The sequence below is a fragment of the Triticum aestivum genome, chromosome 4B (genome assembly GCF_018294505.1).
Source record: "Triticum aestivum cultivar Chinese Spring chromosome 4B, IWGSC CS RefSeq v2.1, whole genome shotgun sequence".
NCBI lineage: Eukaryota > Viridiplantae > Streptophyta > Magnoliopsida > Poales > Poaceae > Triticum > Triticum aestivum.
In genome coordinates, this window is record NC_057804.1 from 34,087,324 (window position 1) to 34,097,288 (window position 9,965).

A 9,965-nucleotide genomic window follows, 5' to 3' on the forward strand; every position below is an offset into this window, starting at 1 on the left:
AACGAGTAAAGAGACTTTCCGGTAATGAGATTGAACTAGGTATGATGATACCGACGGTCGAATCTCGGGCAAGTAACATACCGATGACAAAGGGAACAACATATGTTGTTATACGGTTTGACCGATAAAGATCTTTGTAGAATATGTAGGAGTCAATATGAGCATCCAGGTTCCGCTATTGGTTATTTATTGGAGATGTGTCTCGATCATGTCTACATAGTTCTTGAACCCGTAGGATCCGCACGCTTAACATTCGATGACGATATGTATTATGAGTTATGTGTTTTTGATAACCGAAGTTTGCTCGGAGTCCCGGATGAGATCACAGACGTGAAGAGAAGTCTCTAAATGGTCGATACGTAAAGATTTATATATTGGACGGCTATATTCGGACATCGGAAAGGTTCCGGTGAAGTTTGGGTAAAAACCGGAGTGCCGGAGGGGTTACCGGAACCCCCGGGGGGAACTAATGGGCCACCATGGGACTTAATGGAGAGAGAGGAGGGAAGCCAAGGAACTTTTTGCAAAATAAGCTTTGATAAATTTTATACAGTGTAGTATTTTTCTCATAATTTTTGGAGTTAGGGAAGTATGATGAATCTTGCCTTCTTTACAAACTATACTGTTTTAGTAGATTGTTGTTATGTTTGCATTGTTTGCATATGTTTGCTTGTTTAATGATTCTATTTGAGGATAGGGGTATTAAACATGCAGAGACATTTAGTATGCAATGTTGAATAATAATTTTAGTGATTTGTTATAGTAGAAAATGATAAGGTTTTTGCATTGGTTTATACTAACTCTTCTCACGAGTTCTTGTTGAGTTTTGTGTGGATGAAGTTTTTGACATTTAGCAAAACCGTGATATGAGAGGAATTAAGGAGACACAAAAGCTCAAGCTTGGGGATTTCTAAGGCACACCAAGATAATATTCCAAGAAGTCTCAAGCATCTAAGCTTGGGGATGCCCTGGTAGGCATCCCACCTTTCTTCTTCAACAATTATCGGTTAGTATCGGTTGGACCTAACTTTTTGCTTCTTCACATGATGATTATATTGATGAAAGGTGGGTTTGGAAGAGTGTCAACTTTAGGAAGTAATGATCCCACTATTTTGGAGGATGTTGAATATTTTGATAATTATGAAAGTGGATTTGGAGAGGTCGTGACTTTATATAGTGATGAATCCACTATTTCGGAAGAGGTTCCAATTGATTATAAGAATAAAGTTGCTACCTATGATGATTATTGTGATGACATCCATGCTAGAAAGAATAATGATAACCATGAAACTTGTCATCATGATTTTAGTTTTCAATTGGATTATGCCTCACATGATAGTTATTTTGTTGAGTTTGCTTCGACTACTATTGATGAGAATAAATTTGCTTATGTGGAGAGTAGTAAAATTTATATGCAAGTAGATCATGAAAAGAATGCTTTATGTGATGGATATATTTATGAATTCATTCATGATGCTACTGAAAATTATTATGAGGGAGGAACATATGCTTGTAGGAATTGCAATAATATCAACTTTCCTCTCTATGTGTTGAAAATTTTGAAGCTATGCTTGTTTTACCTTCCTATGCTAGTTGATTATTGTTCCCATAAGTTTTTTTCTCACAAAATCCCTATGCATAGGAAGTGGGTTATACTTAAATGTGCTAGTCATATTCTTCATGATGCTCTCTTTATGTTTCAATTCTTATCCTTTTATGTGAGCATCATTGAAATCATCATGCCTAGCTAGGGGCGTTAAACGATAGCGCTTGTTGGGAGGCAACCCAATTTTATATTTGTTCTTTGCTTTTTGCTCCTATTAAGTAATAAATAAATAATCTAGCCTCTGGTTATATGTGGTTTTGTGTTTTAATTAGTGTTTGTGCCAAGTAGAACCTTTGGGAAGACTTGGGTGAAAGTTAATGTGATCTTGCTGTAAAAAACAGAAACTTTGCACTCACGAGATTAGCTGCCATTTTTTACTTGAGAGTGATTTTGAGTGGATTTGTTTTGCAGAATATTAATAGACAAATTCCTCAGGTCCACCAATTTATTTGAGAATTGTTGGAGTTCCATAAGTATACGTTTGATACAGATTACTACAGACTGTTCTGTTTTTGACAGATTCTGTTTTCATTGTGTTGTTTGCTTATTTTGATGAATCTATGAGTAGTATCTGAGGGTATGAACCGTAGAGAAGTTGGAATACAGTAAATATTACACTAATATGAATTTAGAATGAGTTCACAACAGTACCAAAAGTGGTGATTTATTTTCTTATACTAACGGAACTTACGAGTTTTCTGTTGAGTTTTCTGTTGTGAAGTTTTCAAGTTTTGGGTAAAGATTCGATGGAATGTGGAATAAGGAGTGGCAATATACTAATCTTGGGGATGCACAAGGCACCCCAAGGTAATATTCAAGGACAACCAAGAGCCTAAGCTTGGGGATGCCCCGGATGGCATCCCCTCTTTCGTCTTCGTTCATCGGTAAATTTACTTGGAGCTATATTTTTATTCACCACATGATATGTGTTTTGCTTGGAGCATCATTTTATTTTGTTAGTATTTGATTTATGTTGTTTATAATAATGTTTTGCATATCTATTTTCAATAAAAATGTCAATGATAGCCTTTACCATGCTTATTTTGCAAGTATACTTGTTGCTGTTTGAAACAGAAAGTTTATCGATGTTGCAAAAATTCCCTAGAAAAGTCATAATATGATAAATTGTTGAAACGTTTTGCAAAATAAGCTCTGATAAATTTTATGTAGTTTAGTATTATTCTCATAATTTTTGGAGTTAGGTAAGTATGATGAATCTTGCATTCTTTACAGACTATACTGTTTTGGCAGATTGCTGTTATGTTTGCATTGTTTGCATATGTTTGCTTGTTTAATGATTCTATTTGAGGATAGGAGTATTAAATATGCAGAGACATTTAGTATGCAATGTTGAATAATAATTTTAGTGATTTGTTACAGTAGAAAATGATAAGGTTTTTGCATTGGTTTATACTAACTTATCTCATGAGTTCTTGTTGAGTTTTGTGTGGATGAAGTTTTTGAGATTTAGGAAAACTGTGATATGAGAGGAATTAAGGAGACACAAAAGATCAAGCTTGGGGATGCCCAAGGCACCCCAAGATAATATTCCAAGATGTCTCAAGCATCTAAGCTTGTGGATGCCCCGGCAGGTATCCCACCTTTCTTATTCAACAATTATCGGTTAGTATCGGTTGAACCTAAGTTTTTGCTTCTTCACATGATGTGTGCTATCCTTGAAATGTTATTTTGTTTTGTTTTTCTTGCTTCTTGAATAAAATACATTAGATCTGAAATTCTTAAATGAGAGAGTCTTCACATTGCTACATAATTATTTAACTACTCATTGATCTTCACTTATATCTTTTTGGAAGTAGTTTGTCATTTACTCATGTGATTCACTTTTATCTTATGAGTAAATGGTTGAATGAATTGAATATCATAAATCTGAAATTATATATGTTTCATATGCTTATCCCATGGGGAGTAATGACTTCATAATAAGAAGTAGAGGTGGTAAATTTATTGAAGGTTAGCAAACATTGTATTGGTCACTTGAACAATTCATGAAAGAATATTGAAGGAAGAGAGATTTCACATATAAATATACTATCTTGGACATCTTTTATAATTGTGAGCACTCATTAAAATATGACATGCTAAAAAGTTGATGTTGGACAAGGAAGACAACTTAATGGGTTATGTTTCCCTATATCCGAAATGTTATATTGTCTTGGATCATTCAACATGCTGAGCTTGCCTTTCCCTCTCATGCTAGCCAAATTCTTGCACCAAGTAGAAATACTACTTGTGCTTCCAAACATCCTTTAAACCAGTTTTGCCATGAGAGTGCACCATACCTACCTAAGGATTGGGTGAGATCCTTCAAGTAAGTTGTCATTGGTGCATGCAATAAAAATTGCTCTCTAAATATGTATGATCTATTAGTGGGAAGAAAATAAGCTTTATACGAACTTGTGATGGGGAAGAAATAAAAGCGACGGACTGCATAATAAAGGTCTTTATCACAAGCGGCAATATAAAGTGATGTTCTTTTGCATTAAGATTTTGTGCATCCAACCATAAAAGCGCATGACAACCTCTGCTTCCCTCTACGAAGGGCCTATCTTTTACTTTATCTTCTACCCTTATACAAGAGTCATGGTGATCACCACCTTTCCTTTTTACATTTTTTCCTTTGGCAAGCACTTTGTGTTGGAGTGATCTGGATATTTATATCCACTTGGATGTAGGCTTTCATAAATTGTTATTGTTGACATTACCCTTGAGGTAAAAGGTTGGGAGGAAAAACTATAAGCCCCTATCTTTCTCTATGTCCGATTAAAACTTTGAACCCATAAATATCACGTGAGTGTTAGAAATTGTGAAAGATTAAATGATAGTTGCGTATGTGGAGTTTGGTAAAGCAAAGCTCTGACATAGACCCTTCTTGAAAATAATATGAATTGCAATTGTTTGATGACTAAGAATGAAGTTTGCTAGTTTTCAAGAAAGTTTATGGACTATGCTTTAACATGTGAATAGCTTGTTACTTGATCATGAGAAGTTTTATGAGATGAGCTACTGTTATGACATATAATGATGCTAGAAAAGGTGATTGAAATTATCATTGGTCAAACTTGTGCACCTGCTAGCATTCACACTTCATAAGTTCTTTCTTTTATCATTTACCTACTCGAGGACGAGCAGGAATTAAGCTTGGGGATGCTGATACATCTCCAACGTATCTATAATTTATGAAGTATTCATGCTATTATATTATCTATTTTGGATGTTTAATGGGCTTTATTATACAGTTATATTATTTTTGGAACTAACCTATTAACCGGAGGCCCAGTCCAAGTTGCTCTTTTTTTGCCTATTTCAGTCTTTCGCAGAAAAGAAATATCAAACGGAGTCCAAACGGAATGAAACCTTCGGGAGAGTTATTTTTGGAATGAACGCAATCCAGGAGACTTGGAGTAGATGTCGGGGAAGCAACGAGGTGGCCACGAGGCTCCAGGGCGCGCTCTACCCCCCTGGGCGCGCCCCCACCCTCGTGGGCCCCTCGTGGCTCCCCTGACCGACTTCCTTCGCCTATATATACTCACGTACCCTGAAAACATCGAGGAGCACAATAGACCGGGTGTTCCGCCGCCGCAAGCCTCTATAGCCACCAAAAACCAATCGAGACCCTGTTCCGGCGCCCTGCCAGAGGGGGGATCCCTCACTGGTGTCCATCTTCATCATCCCGACGCTCTCCATGACGAGGAGGGAGTAGTTCACCCTCGGCGCTGAGGCATGTACCAGTAGCTATGTGTTTGATCTCTCTCTCTCTCTCTCTCTCTCTCTCTCTCGTGTTCTTGATTTGGTATGATCTTGATGTATCACGAGCTTTGCCATTATAGTTGGATCTTATGATGTTTCTCCCCCTCTATCGGTGTCAAAATCGACGGATCTCGGGTAGGGGGTCCCGATCTATGCGTCTTAGGCTGATGGTAACAGGAAGCGAGGGACAAAATGTTTACCCAGGTTCGGGCCCTCTCAATGGAGGTAAAACCCTACTTCCTGATTGATTGATAATGAAGATATGAGTAGTACAAGAGTAGATCTACCACGAGATCGTAGAGGCTAAACCGTAAGAGCTAGCCTATGATGGTATGATTGTAATCGTGATCGGCCTTCTAAGGACCAACCTCTCCGGTTTATATAGACACCAGAGAGGGCTAGGGTTTACATGGAGTCGGTTACAAGGAAGGAAACACAATATCTGAATCGCCAAGCTTGCCTTCCACGCAAAGGAGAGTCCCATCCGGACACGGGACGAAGTCTTGAGTCTTATATCTTCACGCTTCAATAGTCGGGACGATGTATATAGTCCGGCAGTCCGGATACCCCCTAATCCAGGACTCCCTCAGTAGCCCCTGAACCAGGCTTCAATGATGATGAGTCCGGCGCGCAGTCTTGTCTTCGGCATTGCAAGGCGGGTTCTTTCTCTGAATACTCCAAGGTAATTATCGAACACTTCATCCGTGTCCGGATCCGCAAAATGATCCTCACATATCGCTGTAGAGAAAATGATATTTCACAAATGCAATCTGCTAGCAACTTTCTAGACAACATGACATGTCATCAAGGTCGGGTCATTATCCGAACCGTTTTCCCACATCCAGCCTCAGTGTATATTGCGAGGCGGTTTCCTTGGCACGTCTTGTCGAAGCAAAGATCGTGTCCCCTTATCACGGGATTCTCATTAATACGGGTATGGGTAATCCAACCGCACCGCTAATCACGGCGAGTGGGAGTCGAACGGGTTCCACCAGGCAAGTGGGGAGGCGCAAAAAGCATTTACCGCCCCTATAAAGAGATAAGGTCTCTTTCTCTTTACCCACGCCTTCTCCTTCCGCTAGCTCATTCCCCTCTGTTCGAGCCCTAACGCCCAAGCACTCTTCTTTTCCATCGAAGAGAAGTTTTCCAAAGATGTCCGGATCCGAAGCAGGAGGCATATGGATGGCCTCTATCGTCCGGGAGAAGGATATCAATAAGCTCCGGGAAGCCGGGTATCTGGCCAAGAAGATCGGCCACCGTCTCCCACCAGTGGGACAGGTCGTCCCGACTCTGGAGCCTCACGAGAGAGTCGTGTTCCTTCCCCACTTTGTCCGCGGGCTCGGGTTTCCCCTCCACCCATTTGTCCGTGGAGTCATGTATTACTACGGGATTGATTTTCATGATCTTTCCCCCAACTCTTTTCTCAATATCTTGAGTGACCAGTCTCGTAAGTATCAAGTCCTTAGTACTCCATTGCAAAATCTAGCAGCTGCCACTCGGACCGCGGATTCCATCCATTCCCCCGGCTCTAAAGCCATGGAGGAGATTCTGCTGATCGAGGCACTCCTAAAGACGGCGACATTGTCGCAGAACGCAGCAGTGTCCCAGTCAATAGATCGGATACACAACGCATCAGTGTGTGTGGAAACCGTTTAGTCAGCACATAGCCCACTCAAGAGATCACCATGAAGATTGGCGACATGATCGAGTCGAGTCGCCCTGGCATCACGATGATTATGATCGCGGTGTGATGCCTCCACCACGTGATGGCGTGTACGGGCGTTAGCCCTACGATGATAGGCATACACACGGCGGCGATCATAGGCTGAGTCCCGCTCGTCATACGAGGGACACTCGAGATCCTCTGTTCAATGCGAGATCCGTTCTCGCTCAGAGCTTGGTCGATAGGGGTTGTGCCCTGCAAGAAGGATAAGATCACGACATCCCGAGAGGTTCCATACCATTGAGCCCTGAGTGCTTCAAGCGATACATATGGGCATCAGAGATTCCCAATAACTTCAGATTAGCCACGGGGATCAACAAGTTCACTAGCGAGTCTAATCCTAAGATTTGGCTGGAAGATTACCAAGTGGAAATCTAGATCGGTGGCGGCAACAAGAACGTGGCCATGAAACACTTGCCCCTGATGCTCGAGGGCTCCGCTCGGGCCTGGCTAACACAGCTCCTGCCGGGTAGCATATTCTGCTGGGATGATCTAGGGAGAGTGCTTGTCAGAACTTTTGAAGGCACATACAAGAGAGCAGGTGGTTTGGCCGAGTTGCAGCACTGTCTGCTGAAATAGAATGAAACTCTCTATGAGTATATCCAGCGGTGGAACACTCTACCCAATACGGTGGAGAACGTCACTGAGCACCAGGCAATATGTGCCTTCAAGGCTGGAGTAAGATACCGTGACCTGAACATGAAGTTCGGTCAAATCGAGACCCTAATTCTCAGTCGGACTATGGAGATAGCCAATCGGTACGCCAATGGTGAAGAGGAAGACCGACTCAGAAGCGGCAAAAACCGTACAGACGACGGTCATCAGTTGGAAAACAAGGGCAAAAAGCACAAGCGCAAGACTGACGCTGGAGGGAGCACTGAAGCTGCGGCTCTGGCCGGCCAAGGCAAGAACAAGGGCTCCCAAAATTAGCAGAAGGACTGGAAGGGGGAAAAGCAAGTCACCCAGAAGAGTGACATACTCGACCAACCTTGCCAGATCCATACGAAAAAAGACTAAGTGGGTAATTTGATTTTGCCCAAGCATACCACTCAGGAGTGACGGCTCCTGAAGCAAGAGATGCGGCAAGATTCCTCCGGGGACAAGGATGAAGACGATGATGACAGAGGCAAAGGTACTTTCGGGTACCCCAATGTCGAGAACGTCTTGATGATCTTCACTGATGTCGAGAGCAAGAGTCACCTCAAAGTCATTAACCGAGAGGTCAACATTGCAGTTCCGACTGTCACCAAATACCTCGACTGGGCCAAGACGCCCGTGACCTTCGATCAATGGATCATTTGGCGTACATACCGACCGACGGGCTTTGGTGGTTGACCCAGTCATTGGTGGAGTCCTACTGTGCAAAGTCCTAATGGACGGTGGTAGTAGGCTTAACATCATTTACACCAACATGTTGGAAGCAATGGGCATTCTCATGACCTGTCTCAGCAAGAGTAACATGCAGTTCCATAGGGTAATACCTGGGAAAAAGGCCATGTCACTCGGACAAATCGCCCTTTATCTCGTATTCGATGAAGAGAAGAACTTCCGCAAGGAACGACTAACATTTAAAGTGGTAGACTTCCAAAGTGCTAACCATGCCATCCTGGGTACGCTTGCCTACGCTCATTTCATGGCCCATCCATGTTACGTGTATCTTAAACTTAAGAGTTAGGACCAAAACGCGTGATCACCATCACAGGCAATCAAAAGTTAGCTGAGGAGTGTCTCTAGAAGGGCTCTTAGATTGATGATGGCGATGGCCGAGTTGGACGAGTACAAGAAGGCGGTGGACTCAAGCGAGTTGCTGAAGTCCAAGAAGCCTACTATGGAATCCGCTTTCTAGTTGGTGAGGGAGATGAAGCCAGTGCACATCCATACCGAGGACCTGAATGCTGCCCTAACCAACATCTCCGCCACCCTGGACAGCAAATAAGAAGCCGCGCTCGTCTAGTTCCTCTGTGAGAACTGGGACATCTTCGCATGGAAGCCTTCCGACATGCCAGGTGTTCCCAGGGAGCTGGCCGAGCACAGACTTTGCATTGACTCGATGATGAGGCCTGTCAAGGAGCACCTTAGATGATCTTCTGATGAGAAGCGCAAGGCGATTGGCAAGGAGATAGCGCGACTCTTGGCCGTCGAATTCATCCGAGAGGTGTACCACTCCGAGTGGCTCACCAACGTCGTCTTAGTGCTGAAGAAGGATAAGACTCTCCGAATGTGTTTACATTTTAGGCACATCAATCGGGCCTGCTCGAAAGATTATTTCCCTCTCCCTCGCATAGATCAGATAGTAGATTCTACTGCAGGATGTGAGCGGTTGTCGTTTCTGGATGCGTACTCCGGGTACCACCAGATCCGATTGTACGGCCCTGATGAAATAAAAATAGCGTTCAACACCCCATTCGGGTGTTTATGTTATATCACGATGCCATTTGGGTTGAAAAATGTTGGGGCCACATTTCAGCGTATGATCCAGAAGTTCTTACGGAAGAAGATCAGTCGGAACATGGAAGCTTATATGGAAGACACTGTGGTTAAGTCCAGGAAAGGTTCTGACCTCTTGACCGACCTTGCTGAAACTTTTGCAAACTTATGCACTTTCAGCATCAAACTTAGCCCAACTAAGTGTACATTCAGTGTACCAGCAGGCAAGTTACTCATTTACCTTGTTTCCGAATGAGGGATCGTTGCCAATCCTGAGAAGATAGGGGCTATCATTCGAATGAAACAACCGGAATGTCTACACGACGTATAGTGCCTCATAGGGTGCCTGGCGGCCCTGAATAGGTTCATCTCACGACTCGGTGAAAAAGCTTTTCCGCTTTACTGATTGATGAAGAAGTCTGACAGGTTTGAGTGGACCCC